Genomic DNA, 17,788 nt, shown 5'->3' with positions numbered 1-17,788 from the left:
GCTGTTTGCCTGTTCATTTTCCTTCAAGGCTGCTTGATTGCTCCTTTGTGATTGTATGCCTGTAGACAAATATTCATGGACTTCCTGCTGGGCCTTTGTTTAGGAAACTGTATTTGTACATGTATTTGTACAAGTTAAACTGAAAACTCACACAAAAGTTTGTTGAAATGTAAAAGTGTTGTTTGAAATCATGTCACTTGCTCAATTTGTCTGAAATCAAGACCTGTGCAAAGGACTCTTACATTTTGCCTAAATTTACCTTCCAGTGCAAAGCCCCTTAGGGGAACTGTTGTGATTTTTACCTATATAAATAAAACTGAACTGAAATGTTGTTTTCTACTATAATCACAAGCAGTTTGCCTTCTAGCTTATTGTATTGTATTTATCTGTTTTAATTTAAACAAAATTGAGTACAGTCCTATATCCACCCCCACAATCTCCTAAATCTTTACAGTGTAAAGATCAAACTAAAATGGTCACCTTGACATTACCATGGTGGATCCTTGGTCGATACTTGATGGCAAATGTAAATTACCATGACAGACCCGGGTGCACCTTCATGCTTTGCAGCATTGTTTATTTGTTGGTTGCTGTATACACACAGTTGGCTGCAGCTCTCTCTCGCTGCCAGCTACACACACTGACAACAACACCATGACAGGACCCTACACCAGCGGTCCCCAACCCCCAGGCCACGGGCAGGTACCGGTCTGTGAGTCGTTTGTTAGGGTACTGGGCCTCCTCCACCTCTGGCTGGTAAACATTTGTATTAACTAGTCAATACGCAAACCGCAGTGCTTTGTGTCCCTCTTGTACAGCAGGTCTTTACTGGTTTCTCCCTGTCCTGTCTCTGTGGTTGTCCGATTTCCCCATATTGACTAGTTAATACAGCTTTAGCTCTGGTCCTCTACTATAGTTAAATCACTGTCTACTATATAACCCAAAAATATTTACTATTAACTGACAATGACAATTTCTTTTGGAAAATAACCCCTGTTATAACACCCTGTACAAATCAACATGGACTATGCCAGGTTGCATAATCCACTGATTTTTCTTTTATGCAGGTCTGCACAACTCACAACTCTGTTGCTTGTGAAGCTCGCACACAAGAATTTCACTCACATGTGCTGTACCAATGTACCTGCACATGTGATGTGACAATAAAAGTGATTTGATTTGATTTGATTTGGTCTGCAGCAAATGACATTGAAGAACTGGCACGACTAATGTGGGTCCCTGGGACATAGTATTATCTAGGCTATTAACTAAATAAGACTATAGGTGTTATTTTATACATAAATGTACCTCTCTGTAGCCTGAGAAAACATTTCAGTAATAAAATTGCAACTCTAAAGAGGGATTACCTTCTAAGTTTTTTAATTTAGATCATTAAAATCAATGACATGCATCAGGAAATGTTCTAGTGTTGTTATGTAACATATTGTTATGTTTTATGAAGAGCCACCAAAATTATGTGCCAGTCTGGGTTTTCTTGCATTTCAATGAATGTGTATATATGGAAGATCAAACAAGCTGCTATATTCATTGCTAGGAACAACGCAATCTGTATTTAATATTTTCATTTCTGTAAATATGGCTTTCATGAAGCATTCACCCCAGGTGACTATAAATTGTCTTACAATATACTACAGCACGCAAAAGTAATGATAATATCCTGCACAAGGGACAACAGGAAAAAAGTAAGTTCTTGAATATGAACAAAAATACTGATTGGATAAGACAGAGTCTTTGGCAACCAGTTTAGCCTTGGCTGTATTAGCCAAGGTCATTCCACTACAGACATCCTTGACTGATTTTATTTATTTATTTGTTTGGTTGTTTATTTCTGCAAATGCCATGGGGTGATCGTGGCTCAAGAGTTGGGAGTTCGCCTTGTAATCGGAAGGTTGCCGGTTCGAGCCCCGGCTTGGACAGTCTTGGTCGTTGTGTCCTTGGGCAAGACACTTCACCCGTTGCCTACTGGTGGTGGTCAGAGGGCCCGGTGGCGCCAGTGTCCGGCAGCCTCGCCTCTGTTAGTGCACCCCAGGGTGGCTGTGGCTACTAGCTTTCCATCACCAGTGTGTGAATGGGTGGGAGACTGGATATGTAAAGCGCTTTGGGGTCCTTAGGGACTAAGTAAAGCACTCTACAAATACAGGCCATTTACAGGCCAATGCCATGTTTCTTGTATATAATCTACAGTCTATTAGACCTGAGACTTCATTGAAATTATAGAGCATTTCATTCCTACATTTTAAGAGCTTCAGTTCACCAGCATTGGCTAAACTTAGTGCAACTCTTCTGACAAATGGGGCAGAGAAGTAGGTGTAGGGTTTAATTTCCTTCTTCAGTGAAATGCAGTCTGACTAATGTGAGTATGATGAATGTGATCATATTTTTCTATTTATCTGCTTAACTCCAGTGTTCATTATGATTCATTTTAGTGGTAAAGAGGAAGTGGTAAGAGGAAAACAATCCTTAAAGTTATATTTCTGGACATGTGTAAAGGTGCATGGGTATAACTACTCATTTGCTCAATTACACAGTGATTTTAAATAAGGATTTCAGGCCATGCCTCAGGTGTACTTTGTACTTTGGTGGAGGTGCATGACACACTGGGTTATGCAATGAATGAGACAGAGCTTTTGCTCTCAACTCAAGATGTTGGGAGCGATTATCTTGGACTCCAGTAACACTTTGAGAAATCTTGGAGTCATTTTTAATGAGGATATGTCCTTCAATGTGCATATTAAACACATATGTAGGACTGCTTTCTTCCCTTTGCACAAAATCTCCAAAATTTAAAGCATTCTTTCTCAGAGTGACATTAACAACTACTTTGTTCACTTATTACTTCTAGACTGGACTAGTGTATTTCATTATTATCAGGATGTCCTAAAACTCCCCAAAAAGCCTTTAGTTGATCCAAAATGCTACTGTGTGAATACCGCGGAAGAACCCACCTGAGGGATTAAATCTAATCTAATTTAATCTAATAACTTTAAACTTAGACAAACAGATTAACTCAGGAACAAATAAAACACTGGAAAAAGCCAAACAATAACATTTTTAAGTTATCTAAGTGAGTTATATATCATGTTTAACCTGAGTAGCAAAAGCCCACGAGAGGTCTGAAAATGATGTGCCGGGAATCCACTGTTCTCGCCGGCTCTAGTGACTCTTGAACCCCCAGCTAGCTATCAATCTGTTGAGTAACAGACATCAATTCAATTCAAATTAATTCAATTCAATATCATTTATATAGTGCCAAATCACAACAACAGTCGCCTCAAGGCGCTTTATATTGTACAGTAGATCGTACAATAATAGCTACAGAGAAAAACCCAACAATCATATGACCCCCTATGAGCAAGCACTTTGGCGACAGTGGGAAGGAAAAACTCCCTTTTAACAGGAAGAAACCTCCGGCAGAATCAGGCTCAGGGAGGGGCGGGGCCATCTGCTGCAACTGGTTGGGGTGAGAAGGAAAACAGGATAAAGACATGTTGTGGAAGAGAGACAGAGATTAGTAACAGATATGATTCAATGCAGAGAGGTCTATTAACACATAGTGAGTGAGAAAGGTGACTGGAAAGGAAAGACTCAATGCATCATGGGAATCCCCGGCAGCCTACGTCTATTGCAGCATAACTAAGGGAGGATTCATTGTCACCTGGTCCAGCCCTAGTTATATGCTTTAACAAAAAGGAAAATTTTAAGCCTAATCTTGAAAGTAGAGATAGCGTCTGTCTCCCAAATCCAAACTGGAAGCTGGTTCCACAGAAGAGGGGCCTGAAAACTGAAGGCTCTCCCTCCCATTCTACTTTTAAATGCACAAGGAACAACAACTAAGCCTGCAGAGCGAGAGCGAAGTGCTCTAATAGGGTGATGTGGTACTACAAGGTCATTAAGATAAGATGGGGCCTGATTATTTAAGACCTTGTATGTGAGGAGCAGGATTTTGAATTCAATTCTGGATTTAACAGGAAGCCAATGAATGGAAGCCAATACAGAAGAAATATACTCTCTCTTTCGAGTCCCTGTCAGTACTCTTGCTGCAGCATTTTGGATTAACTGAAGGCTTTCCAGGGAGTTTTTAGGATATCCTGATAATAATGAATTACAGTAGAGATGTTGCGCAAATGGAAGAAAGCAGTCTTACATATTTGTTTAATATGTGCGTTGAAGGACATACCCTGGTCAAAAATGACTCCAAGGTTCCTCACAGAGTTACTGGAGGCCAAGGTAATGTCATCCAGAGTGAGAATCTGGTTAGATACCATATTTCTAAGCTTTTCAGGGCTGAGTACAATAACCTCTGTTTTATCTGAATTAAGAAGCAGAAAGTTAGCAGCCATCCATGTCTTTATGTCTTTAAGACATTCCTGCACTTTAACTAAATAGTGTGTGTTATCTGTGTTATCTGGCTTCATGGACAGATAGAGTTGGGTGTCATCTGCATAGCAGTGAAAATTTATGCTATGTCTTCTAATGATGCTGCCTAAGCTAAGCATGTATAATGTAAAAAGAATTGGTCCTAGCACTGAACCCTGTGGAACTCCATAATTAACCTTAGTGTGTGAAGAGGACTCTCCATTTACATGCACAAATTGGAGTCTATTAGATAGATATGATACAAACCACTGCAGTACAGTACCTGTAATACCTGCAGCATGTTCTAATCGCTCTAATAGGATATTATGGTCAACAGTATCAAATGCTGCACTAAGGTCTAGCAGGACAAGCACAGAGATGAGTCCACTGTCAGAGGCCATAAGAAGATAATTTGTAACCTTCACTAAAGCTGTTTCTGTGCTGTGATGAGCTCTGAAACCTGACTGAAACTCTCCAAATAAGCCGTTCTTCTGCAGGTGATCTGTTAGCTGTTTGACAACTACTCTTTCAAGGATTTCTGATATGAAAGGAAGGTTGGAGATTGGCCTATAATTAGCTAAGACTGCTGGGTCTAGAGATGGTTTTTTATGTAAAGGTTTAACTACTGCCAGCTTGAAGGCATGTAGCACAGCCGATTATTAGAGATAGGTTGATCATATTTAAGATTGAAGCATTAATTAATGGCAGGACTTCTTTGAGCAATTTTGTAGGAATGGGGTCTAAAAGACATGTTGATGGTTTGAAGGAAGTAATTATTGAAGTTAACTCAGAAAGATCAATTGGAGAAAAATAGTCTAATGAATATCAATACTACTAAAAGTAGCTGTAGATAATATTACATCTGTGAGATGATTACTGGAAATTCTTTCTCTAATTATAAAAAAATTTATTTGTGAAGAAGTTCATGAAGTCATTACATCTCACGAAAAGTCAAAGCACTTTTGCAAATATGTGATGTCTTGATAAACCGAGCAGATATTTGAAGTTTACACTAGGGCTGCACGATTAATCGTTAGAAAATCGCGATCTCAATTCATACTTATGTGCGATCTCATTTCCAAATGACAACGATAAAATTTTTTTAAAAAAAGACGACGATTGTACCGCATTTTGATCCGGGAAGTAATCTGCATGAAAACAAGTGCTCACTCTTCCTGCTCAACAAATGACAAGGGCGGAGCCTTATACCACGTGATACAGAAGCTGGCTGCAAAAATTAGCAGGGAAAAAACAACGGAGTGCACGTCAGGGATGACGAGAAAGTGACTGGAGAAAATCCGTCCCGGTCAACCACCCAAACATCAATAACGGGAACCTTATACAGCGCTTCCCTATACCCGTCGAACTCCCACAGGCACAAGAAATTACGGACGCTATTACTTATCACCTGACCAAAGATATGGCTCCCACTGTACACTGTGCAAAACGCTACGCAGTGCCGTACCGCAACTATTTTTCTATTGTTGCACTACCTACTCAATACACGCAGTGTCGAGCAACGGTGGAGACGGAATTTCAAGCAGTACAACATTTTGCGGCAACGACAAAATGTGAGACATTTGTTGTTTTTATGTTTATTTATTGTTTTTATGTTCAGTCTCAACTGTTACGAAGTTGATGTGCAGTTAATAAGTGCAATAAATATTTATACTGGAAAAGAAAATCGTGAGAGAATCGTGATCTCAATTCTAAGCAAAAAAATTGTGATTCTCATTTTATGCAAAATCGTGCAGCCCTAGTTTACACAGCTACATTCTCGCCTGAAAATATCTTAAAAGTTTATTTTGTGACCCAGAAAGCACAATAAGAGTAATATTAAAACTAAATAGCTGCCGCCATTGTTGGAAACTGGAATTGGCTGGGGCATGCTATGAATTCGGGGATAGGTTGAGCCACAAATGATACACCCAACCCATCCTTCAAATTCGGGGAAATGAAGGACGCATTTGTCTGCTGCGTTTGGAGCAACCTTAGAATTGGGACAGCCTTCATCGCCTGGCTGTAACGTAATCGGTCTACAAATGCGGCATCCAAAGGATAATTTAACACTTACTAATGCTAATTAGGTGTTAAGAGTTTATATATTAATTCTCAAAGAGTATTTTAGTTTAACTACATAAGAGTTATCTTCTAATTAATTCTAAAAAGTGGAAATTTTACTGTTCTGAACTTCTAGAATTTCCTTTGGAAATAAACATTTATTAAAAAGATGCAATGGTTTTTGAAAAACATTTATTCTGAACTGTGCACCACAATTTCAAAACATTTTCTGAAAGATGTAACAGTGTACATGTTCTCACTTTCAATAGAATTGTGTTTATCAAAAGGTCTGGCATAGGTGAGCTGGTACATGCAAATAACAGCATTCTCATCACTTATTTCTTCAATACAATATGCATGTCCTTCATTCATCACTTTGTGGAACTTCAACGCACTTCTGCTGTCCCCCATATTCCACCTTCATATATTCACAGCATATTCTGTGTCGAGATTTATTAAAAATTAGTTGACACTAATTAATTGCACAAATAATCCGGTAATCAATTGCAGCATAGTAAAAAAAAATAAAATCCTTTTTGAGCCATTACTTGTGTAAAGTATTTTCCTAAAAGACAAGGACATAGACAACAATACTGAACTAAATTTAAAACCTCAGCCTTTTTTATTTTTACCTAAACTGTGTGCACAAAACTCTGGAGGGATCTAAATGCTAACGTAGAACCCAGTCAGGACATCTGCTACTGCTGTTTGCTAGTTTTTTTTATGGGAGATCGTTTTCAGGCTTCAAGTAGCACCATTATACCAACATTTCACATTCTAGACATTGCTTTAGGTGTATTTAAGTTGACCAAAAATTTGACTGAAAATTCACATGCAACCTTTTTTTCAAGGCTGTGGTATTTGCCCGCAAACAATACCTTTCAGCTAGCTAGAACAGAATATTGTGCTATCACCGAGCAACATGGCTAATGCCTTTCACACAGCTTTGTCTCAACTCCAAAGAGCCACAGAAGTAAAAGCTCATAATAATAATTGAAACAATCTTTGAAAAAATGACTTACCAAGCATGGCAAACAACTCAAATATGTAGAGCAAAATGTTCTGAAACGGCTTCACTTCAGCTTCAGTACAGCACTTTGGTCAGCCTTGGTTGTTTTTAAATGTGCTTTATAAATAAACTTGACTTGACTTGACTTGACTTGACTTCGATTGGATCCTATGATGCTGGCGGCGGAGTCTGTGAATTTACTCTATTGGTGTCATAGCCCCTCTAGGAGTTTGGATTTAAGAGGTCAAGAGTTAATGTTTCCATTGTAACACCTCCAGATTTGACATAGAAACACTCATTTTTAACACTCGGTTTTAAATACTATCATTTTACACCTCAGAGTTACATTAAAAGAATGCGACTCTACTTAGAGTAAAATTAACTCTACTTTTGCCTAGTTCTGCCATAGGTTTCTTCATGTTAAAATGGAGTTTTTCCTTCCCAGTGTCACCAAAGCGCTTGCTCATAAAGTGGTCATCTGATTGTTGGGGTTTCTCTGTATTATTGTAGGGCGATATGGCAGCCTCGCTTCTGTCAGTCTGCCCCAGGGCAGCTGTGGCTACAACTGTAGGTCGCCTCCACCAGTGTGTGAATGTGAGAGTGAATGAATAGTGGAATTGTACAGCACTTTGAGGTTCTCGAAAAGGGCTATATAAATGCAATCCATTATTATTATTATTATTTATCTGACAATGTAAAATTTTCAATTTTAAGAACATGAAAACATATAATAGCCATTTTTCCCCATTTTTAATATTATTTCCAGAGGTGTGCCCCTAGTTAGAAAGCGTAGTGATGCAGTGAATTTAGAGTTATTTTATCATAGCATTATTTATCTGGACAGTGCTAGTTGAAAATGCCAGACCGAACAAGACAAGAGCTCAGCTTTAGAGACATGATGTTCAGGATTTGAAAGATTAAAATTCTTAAACCCATCTTCCTGCAGTGGAATGGCTGTTTATCTAGGTATGCTAAATCAAATGGCAACATGCTTGAATGGTCTGTTGCAAAAGACTGAGCTTGATTGACTCTGACCCCTAGCTTTTTTACATGGGCAACCTGTCAATTTGTCCAGTCATTGATAAGAGGCAGAAAATCTGCCCTCACTAAGAAAGGCAGCATCACTCCCTATTTTCGCTGAGCCTTATAAACTGTCAGTAGATAGTGGGATTTCAAATGACTGCTGCTTATCTGAGCAAGCTCCAGTCCATTTGCCAAGGGAGGAATTGGTTATACAGCAACTGCATTACTGCTAGTAATTCCGCACCCTATACTCAGACCTCAGGTTCATTTCACGTCAGAGGTGTTTACCTTTTATTATGTCCCAAAGAAGGTTGTGTAAAAATCACGATGTGTGCTGTTGGTATGAATCAGTGTATCTATAACTAAAAGGAAAACTTGTAGATATACTTTTATGATCAATTGCTTATTAAGAGTGGAATGAAAACTTTCCAAAGCATGTAAACATGTAAGCCAAAACAACTTTTTCTGTTGTGTATATATATATATATATATATATATATATATATATATACACAAAAGATACAAATCATTGCACTTACATCAAACTTCATTAAATTAAAGTAGGCTTTTCCCCTCTATTCCCTTGTGTGTTGTGCAGATCAAAAAGAACTTAAAAGTATGGCATATTGTGGATATGTCAGGGTGTAAATCAAACCTTTTCATCCATCCATCCATCTTCTTCTGCTTTATCCCGGGCCGGGTCGCGGGGGCAGCAGCCTAAGCAGAGATGCCCAGACCTCCCTCTCCCCAGCCACCTCCTCCAGCTTATCCGGGGGAACACCAAGGTGTACCCAGGCCAGCCGAGAGATGTAATCTCTCCAGCGTGTCCTGGGTCTGCCCCGGGGCCTCCTCCCCGTGGTACATGCCACCCAGGAGGTGCCCAGGAGGCATCTTTGTCAGATGCCCGAACCACCCCAGCTGGCTCCTTTCGATGTGGAGGAGCAGAGGCTCTACTCTGAGCCCCTCCCGGATGGCCAAACTTCTCACCTTATCTATAAGGGAGAAGCCAACCACCCTTCGGAGGAAGCTCATTTCCGCCGCTTGTATTCACGATCTCGTTCTTTCGGTCACTACCCACAGCTCGTGGCCATAGGTGAGGGTAGGGACGTAGATCGACCGGTAAATTGAGAGCTTCGCTTTTACACTCAGGTCCCTCTTCACCACGACGGACTGGTGCAGCGTCCGTATCACTGCAGCCGTAGCACCAATCCATCTGTCGATCTCCGGCTCCCTTCTCCCATCACTCGCGAACAAGCACTCCACCCTTTTCTGGCTGAGAACCATGCCCTCAGATTTGGAGGTGCTGATCCTCATTCCCACTGCTTCACACTCGGCTGCGAACCGTTCCAGTGCGAGCTGGAGGCCTTCACTCGATGAAGCCAACAGAACCACATCATCCACGAAAAGCAGAGATAAGATTCTGAGGCCACCGAAGTGAAAGCCCTCCGCCACTTGGCTGCGCCTAGAAATCCTGTCCATAAAAATTAGGAACAGAATCGGTGACAAAGGGCAGCCCTGGCGGAGCCATTCACCCACCGGGAACGAGTCCGACTTATTACCAGCAATGCGAACCAAGCTCTTGCAACGGTTATAAAGGGATCGAATGGCCCGTAGCAATGGGCCAGACCAATGTTCCCTCTAAGCTGCGCACGTGCGCAATTGCGCACTGCGGGCACAGTCTCTGCACACAGAAATTCTGCCTTGCGCACAAAAAAAATCTAACCTGAATTGAAATTAAAATTAATACTTAACCCTTTAAGACCTACCATAGAACCAAGTTCGCCAGAGCTTATATCATATTTTTACATACTGTGGAGCCATTTTTGGGAGCATTTCAAGTTGCTATACATCAATACAACCATTATAGCCCAGATTTTAATAATATGTATTCATTAAGTGCATAGTAATTACATAAATTGCAAAAAAGTGCAATAAACTACAAAAAAATTGAAAATCGTTTTTGCTTTTTTAACATATATTTGTAGTTAGAGAAATTTAAGAGGCTTATCCCTCAAAACTGTAAATACAAAAAAGTTGCACAAAATAGTTTCCCACCACAGGAAATTTATTATGAGTGTCTTCATAGTTTTATTTTTGAAATACACCAATTTTTATACACTGCAGGAAAAACGAAAATAAATATTATACTGCAAATTTGCAAAAAAGCAGCATATGCATCAAAATAAACTATTTCCAGCAGTGCAATATGAGTCCTAAGCATCCCAGAAACGACACAGAAAGTCATAAAGTCAAAGATAACTTTTAAAAAGACGACTATAGGCCCTGAGGCCCTGATAGTAAAAAAGACTACATTTCCGTGAAAATGACGTCACTTCCGGTTTCGGGCAGGTAATGGCGGAAATGCAAAAGTTCGCGCTGACGTCTATTCCAACGTAGGAAGTGTTATGATCAGCTGATTGGATCGGTAAAGCGTGTTTCTGGAATATTATGTTTTTGTTCCTGCAAGCGCTTTTTATGCAGTTTTTGCAAAGCTTTATGTGGAAGGAAACCGTGACCTAGGACAAGCTGATGGCATAAGATGTAAGTACAACTCCTCCGGTTTCATATGCAAAAAAAATTTTTGCGCTAGCTAACGTGGTTGCAGTGCTACCGGGATTTAAAAATAGTTACGCAAAACAGAGCGTGCCCGCTCCGATCGGCTGTAAAGGGTTAAACAATTCTGTTTTGCAGTGTTAGTCAGTAAGTGACTGGCTGCTTCCATATATGAACGATGCCACTTTATCCCATAGTCCACCCAATAATCCGTATATGCGCAGCCAATCAACGTCGTTGACAGGCTAGTGCCCTCACTGACACACAAAACAAAACAAGCGTCCTTATGTGCCGACACCGGTGTTTTAGCTGGCAAACCGGCGTGGCTGATGTGGAGTGAAACCACATTAATGACAACGTGTACAACCATTGGAGATGTGAGCAGGACAGACGGAACAATTGACGGAAAAATTGGGGACTTTATACCAGTTTTTAAATTGTGTTGATAGGCCACGTAAAACCAGAGTTATGATAAAAAAAATATGCAATGTTTGGTTTTCTTCCTGAATACTGTCGTTGTTTAAATTTACTGCGGGAAGAAATGGTTAAATCGGCGTTTTATAAGAAAAAAGGCTGTGAGCAAAAATAAACCCCACCCCCCTCTCCCTTTCCTATTCGTCCAAAAAAGTACCATGTCGACCAATCAAAAAATGATATGACAACGTGGCATCTAGTTGTTAAGAAACGGGGGAAGTTTTAGGAGTGACGGCGGTGCTTTGAGATGTGAGAGATTTGCGACGTTAAGCGCAAATCTTGTGTCGTTAGTGTGTAGTGTAGTCAATAGTTTTGTTGTGTGTGTCAGAACAATTAGGCGACTGTTACAGGTGTTACAGGAGTGATACATCTCCTGTTGTCAGGCCTGCAGGTATCAGGCTGTTGTTCTCCTTTATCTCATAGTGGACAGAAATAATTTTTTGGAGTGACACAAATAATTTGTGTGGCATCAGATTTGATGCAGAACAGCTGATTGTTCTGTAAATAGTTTGAAATGTTTATTTAAAAATGCCTTGGCTGCATTAAAAAAAAATAGCTGCAAAAAACTTTGTTTGCCAAACTGAGTTACTTTTTTGAAGAAGTAACTATATAATTAATTGCCCAGCATTGGTCATTATATACTGTATTTTGGAGACAGAGAGTTACAGGACTCTCTCCCAGACCACAGACTCATAATACAAGTCAGAGCTTTATAAAAAAAACTTTTAAAAAAAGAAAGTTGTGTTTTCGAAATTGGAGTGTGATCCCCCTGTAATTGGAACACACCCTCCGGTCCCCCTTAAAGATGGGGACCACCACCCCGCTCTGCTAGTCCAGGGGTACTGCCCCTGACCTCCATGCAACATTGTAGAGGCATATCAGCCAGGACAGAGCCTTCAGGAACTCGGGGCGGACACCAGGGGCTCTGCCACCAAGGAGTTGTTTAAATGCCTCAGTGACCTCGCTCCCGGAAACTGGCGGGTCATCCCCAGACTCTGCTTCCTCCTCGGATGACGTGTCAGTGGGATTAAGGGGGTCCTCGAAGTATTCCTTCCACCGCCTGACAATTTTCTCAGTCGAAGTCAGCAGCGCTCCGCCAGCACTATACACAGTGCAGGTATAGCACCGCTTTCCCCTCCTGAGACGCCTGACGGTTTGCCAGAATCTCTTTGCGGCAGTCCGAAAGTCTTTTTCCATGGCTTCTCTGAACTCCTCCCACACCCAAATTTTTGCTTCAGCCACTGCCCAAGCCGCATTCCGCTTGGCCTGTCGATACCTGTTGGCTGCCTCTGGAGTCCCACAGGCTAACCAAGCCTGATAGGACTCCTTCTTCAGCCTGGTGGCTTCCTTCACCTCTGGTGTCCACCATTTGGTTCGGGGATTACCACCACGGCAGGTACCAACCACCTTGCGGCCGCAGCTCAATGCAGCAGCTTCGGCAATGGAGACGCTGAACATGGTCCATTCGGACTCAATGTCCCCAGTCTCCCTCAGAATGCTGTTGAAGCTCTGCCGGAGGTGTGCGTTGAAGATCTCGCGGACTGAGGCCTCTGCTAGATGTTCCCAGCACACCCTCACTAGGTGTTTAGGTGCACCGGGTCTGTCCAGCGTCCTCCCCCGCCACCTGATCCAACTCACCACCAGGTGGTGATCAGTTGACAGCTCAGCCCCTCTCTTTACCCAAGTGTCAGGGGCTGATCTAGAAGGGTGGCAGGGGGTGGCAAGTGCCACCCTAAAATGATCCCTTGCTACCCCAAGTGCCACCCTAGTTTTGCATATAATGGATTGGATTTATATCCATTGTAAAGCGCTTTTCAAGGTACCCAAAGCGCTTTACAATGCCACTATTCATTCACTCTCGCACTCACACACTGGTGGAGGCAACCTACAGTTGTAGCCACAGCTGCCCTGGGGCAGACTGACAGAGGCGAGGCTGCCATATCGCGCCATCGGCCCCTCTGGCCAACACCAGTAGGCGATAGGGTAAAGTGTCTTGCCCAAGGACACAATGACCAGGACAGAAAGCCCGGGGATCGAACCAGTGACCTTCCGGTTACAGATGTGCTTCCCAACCCCCTGAGCCATGGTTCGCAGCCGAGCCACGGTCGCCCATATGACAGTGTTGTTTATTAAAATAAGATGGCATTAACACTTTGAGCGTAGTTACAGTCAACAGTGAATATAAATGCTAAAACTGAAAATATTGCATAGTGTTCACCCCTCACCATTAACAAATGGCTCAGCCCATGGCGCAGACCAGCTTTTTTCTTGTTTTCAGTAGCAAGCGATGCTTATGATTGTGCCAGAGCACATTTTGAACAACACCATGGGAATTTCAGATTTTACACAGGTGTTTGGATGTTACACTCTGGAAATGGAAGGAATGTGAGTGTTATTAACCCTCTGTGGTCCACGGACACGCTGCACCTCCAAATCACATGACTGATGTAAGCTGACATAGCAACAAGCTGCAGCCACGCTCAGTCGCTATTTCAGCCCACACTGAAAGTTCGGACTTCAAAGTTTTTAAATTTTAATTACAGGCCAGTAGATCCAGAGTTATGATAATATATATAAGCCACGCTTTTTTCTAAATACTGTCGTCATGTTTGTGTGTGTGTTTTAAGTGTTTTCTAAGGACAGCGCAAAAACAGTAAAAGAAAAAAAGTCACCGCTTTCCTATCGATGGAAAACTGTACCATGTCGACCAATTAAAAAACAAATGTCAACACGTAGGATTTGGTTGTTTAGGAAGAGGGGAGAGTTTTGGGAGTGACGGTAACGGCAGCAAGACAGAGCGAGCGAGTGAGAGAGAGAGAGAGAGAGAGAGTTTTTAGATGTGGGAGATTTGTGACGTTTAGTGTGGAGTGTATACTTAGTGTGTGGTGTAGTCGTTGTTTTGTTTTGTGTGTCAGTGAGGGCACTAATGAATGTCACTAAGGCACATTTGCAACGTAAACACTGAGTATAAAACCAGCGGAGTGATACACCTCCTGTTGTCAGGCCTGCAGGTTTATCCCTGTGCTGTTCTCCTCTGTCTTTTGGTGGAAAAGCTTTTTTTTACTGGCACACATCATTTGTGGGGCATGTTAATGCGACACCTGATTTTTCTCTCATTTTAGTTTTAGTAATATTTTTAAATTCTTATACAAAATGAAAAAAACGTGTATTGTCGTGTGTATTGGCTGCATTTTTAGATAAATAGTTGTAGTTTACAAAATGTACAATTTATATTTGCAGTTCAAGTTATAAAAATTTACTCAACATGTCTGTGGTTTTTTTGTACAGTAAAAAATACTACTAGGATTTTAAGTTTCAGATCAGTAATACTAATGCAGTATGTCAGTGAAAAAAACAAACTAAATTCAGTTGAGCTGAAAAGATACCAAACAAGGCAAGGGAAAAAAAATAAAATGAAACAATCTGAGGGTGAAATACAAACGTAAACTCAAAAGGAGTCAAAAATGGCCGATTGTATTTCAGACCTCATTGGGTTCATCCAACAAATCATGAAAAATTAGGATTAAATTTTTGTTCATGACAGTGCAGATTCCTGACATTTTGTGTAATTTAAGCTGTAACAATGTGACTGTTTTCTAACAAAAAACAGTGTGAAACTTAAGTTAGACCTGTGTTTGTAAATGAACCGCCCGTTGTTGTGTAATATTCTGGATTTTATACTTATTGGGCTACATATTTATTTATTATACAGGCTATACAGTACATAAAATCAAAAATCACATGTTTTATGTAACTAAAGTGTTTAATTATGTGGGCTACAGACAATAATTAAGTTATAGACTATATTTATATTAAAAATGTGTATACTTACTGCATTTGAATCATTACCTGCATATGTGTTTGAAAAAAAAAAGGCTTTGATTTTGCCACCCCATTTGATTTCTTTGCCACCCTCATGCCACCCTAAGAAAATTTCTCTAGATCCGCCCCTGCCAAGTGTCCAGAACATATGGTCGCCGGTCTGGTGATACGATTACAAAATCGATCATCGACCTGCGGCCTAGAGCGTCCTGGTGCCACGTGCACTTATGGACACGCTTATGTTCGAACAAGGTGTTTGCTATGGCCAAACTGTGATTTGCACAGAAGTCCAATAACAAAACACCGCTCGGGTTCAGATCAGGGAGGCCGTTCCTCCCAATCACGCCCCTCCAGGTCTCGCTGTCATTACCCACGTGAGCATTGAAGTCTCCCAGTAGGACAACAGAGTCTCCAGGTGGAGCACCTTCCAGCACCCCACCCAGGGACTCTAAGAAGGCTGGGTACTCTGAACTGCCACTTGGCGCATAAGCGCAGATGACAGTCAGGACCCGTTCCCCGACCCTAAGGCGCAGGGAACAAACCCTCTCATCCACCAGGAAAAACCCCAACGTACCGGCAGCAAGCCGAGGGGATATTAGGATACCCACCCCTCTCACCAGGGACAACTCCAGACGGACACAGAGTCCAGCCCCTCTCCAGGAGACTGGTTCCAGAGCCCAAGCCATGCGGAGAGGTGAGCCTGACTATATCTAGCCGGTACCTCTCAACGTCACTGTCATGGTCTGCGGTGGGTGGCTGGAATTTCCATAAGGCTCCTGAACTGACCTGGGATCCGTCCCTGGGCAGGGCCAACTCCAGCTCCTGCACACCTGGAGCCTATTGCAGGCAATCAAGCCAGAGGGATTTAAACCACACGTTGATGTTCATTCACTGCCAGTTCGTCATCAACACATATTGGTAACAGGCCTTATACTTCAAGTTCTTGCTGTGATCCATCTTGTTAACAAGACTCTCTTGTGCTGCAGTTGCTGTATTCACCTTGGCTCACGCTCCACCTCCGGACTCAGGATACCAAGCAATCATTTTGAAAATCTCTCTGTGCCTCACCTGCCTGCCCTCCTGCCATCACACTCCATCTGAAGCCCCGGATCTCAGGTCAGCCTTTCCACGCCACTCAGCCTCCCCTGGATTCTGATCACCCCCCTCTCAACACTCCATGTCCCCTGCTGCAAGTAAGAATTGCTACTCTTACAACTGGCCACTTCAGAGCTGCCTCCACTACCTCCCTAACTCCTCTATCTTCTCTCTTCAGTGTGACTGTTCCCTGCTCAGCTCCACTCTGCATCTCAGGCCTCATTCCCTCGCCCTAGCCACGTTCCCCAGGCCACGCCTCGTCAAACTCCACGTCTTATTGTTTTTTTGTCTTTGCTACGTTTTCTTTTTTTGCACTTAAGCCTAATAAATTGTTACATCATCTTCTGTCTCTGCTCTGGGTTTCTGCACCTGAGTCCTGTTCAGTACAGGCCACTTGGCCCCGTGACAGGCTCCTTCCCCACCAGAGAGGTGACACATTCCATGTCCCGATTGCCAGTCTTGGCAGCTGGGGATCAGTCCACCAGGGCCTCCGCTCCTGGCCGCTGCCCGGCACACAATGCACCGACCCCTATGGCGCTGCCCATGGGAGGATGGGCCCATGTCCCCTTTTCAGGCTGTGCCCGGCCACCAGACGCTTGCCCTCGGGCACCCTCCCCAAGCCTGGGGAGGGTAAACTGTTCCCTCGATGTTTTCTTCATAAGGCTCTTGTGAATCGCTCTTTGTCTGGTCCCTCAAATCAAATCAAGCCTTTTTTTAAAAGTAAATTTTTAATAGTACAAATAATGGATCTTATGTTGTTTGAGTTTATTCAGGTCCTGATAACAATGTGGCTGCACTACACTAACAACCATGCAAAAGTAAATTTCAGATACTTACACAGACATTGTGTGAGTATCAGAAATAATTGTGAAAATATCCAGACAATTAAAGCAAAAGATTAAGATTTTTTTTTTTTAAAACTATCGAGAAAATATGACAAAAGAAGCACTAAAATAGTAAAAAAAATGTGACAAACATAGAGAGCTGCTACAACAGCTCAAAAAATGGCGCCAATAGCCTGGTTGCTGCCATTCTTTTGCTTTTGAATATAAAACCAGTCATGGTCCGATCATTTTGTTAATCTGACTATTTTGTAAATAACCAGTGCAGAGCATCTGTTGTATGGTGTTTGTTGGCATTGTAGTACTGAATCATTGTTGGTTTTTTGGTTAAATAAAATTTGAGGATGTTGTTCTTCAGGTTCTGTCTTTGCTGTTAGCTTTCATAGTAAATTCAAATTTGTGTTCATTGTCTGGTTTTTGTCCTTAACCTATACTGTGTAAATCTTTCCAGTGTGTCGCAGGGTTAACACTTAAAGACAAACGACCAGCAGCACGGTGGTGCAGTGATTGTTGCTGTTATCTCACAGCAAGA

At 41.9% G+C, this 17,788-nt stretch overlaps 1 protein-coding gene and 1 long non-coding RNA gene across 2 annotated transcripts in view; both read left to right on the top strand.

Annotated features, from left to right (window-relative positions):
* Positions 1 to 17,788, top strand: part of opcml (opioid binding protein/cell adhesion molecule-like) — a 436,379-nt gene that overhangs the window by 128,961 nt on the left and 289,630 nt on the right. The gene's annotated exons all lie outside the window — the stretch shown is intronic.
* LOC309715828 lies at positions 10,823 to 16,751 on the top strand. Its single transcript, XR_014279317.1, has 3 exons — positions 10,823 to 11,011; positions 16,306 to 16,512; positions 16,593 to 16,751. It is a non-coding gene; the product is annotated as an uncharacterized lncRNA (long non-coding RNA).

The sequence above is a fragment of the Aulonocara stuartgranti genome, assembly GCF_965226115.1.
Source record: "Aulonocara stuartgranti genome assembly, chromosome: 10".
In the NCBI taxonomy this organism is placed as follows: Eukaryota; Metazoa; Chordata; class Actinopteri; order Cichliformes; family Cichlidae; genus Aulonocara; species Aulonocara stuartgranti.
Note: the sequence above shows the minus strand (reverse complement) of the source record. Positions and strands in the feature narration are given on the sequence as shown.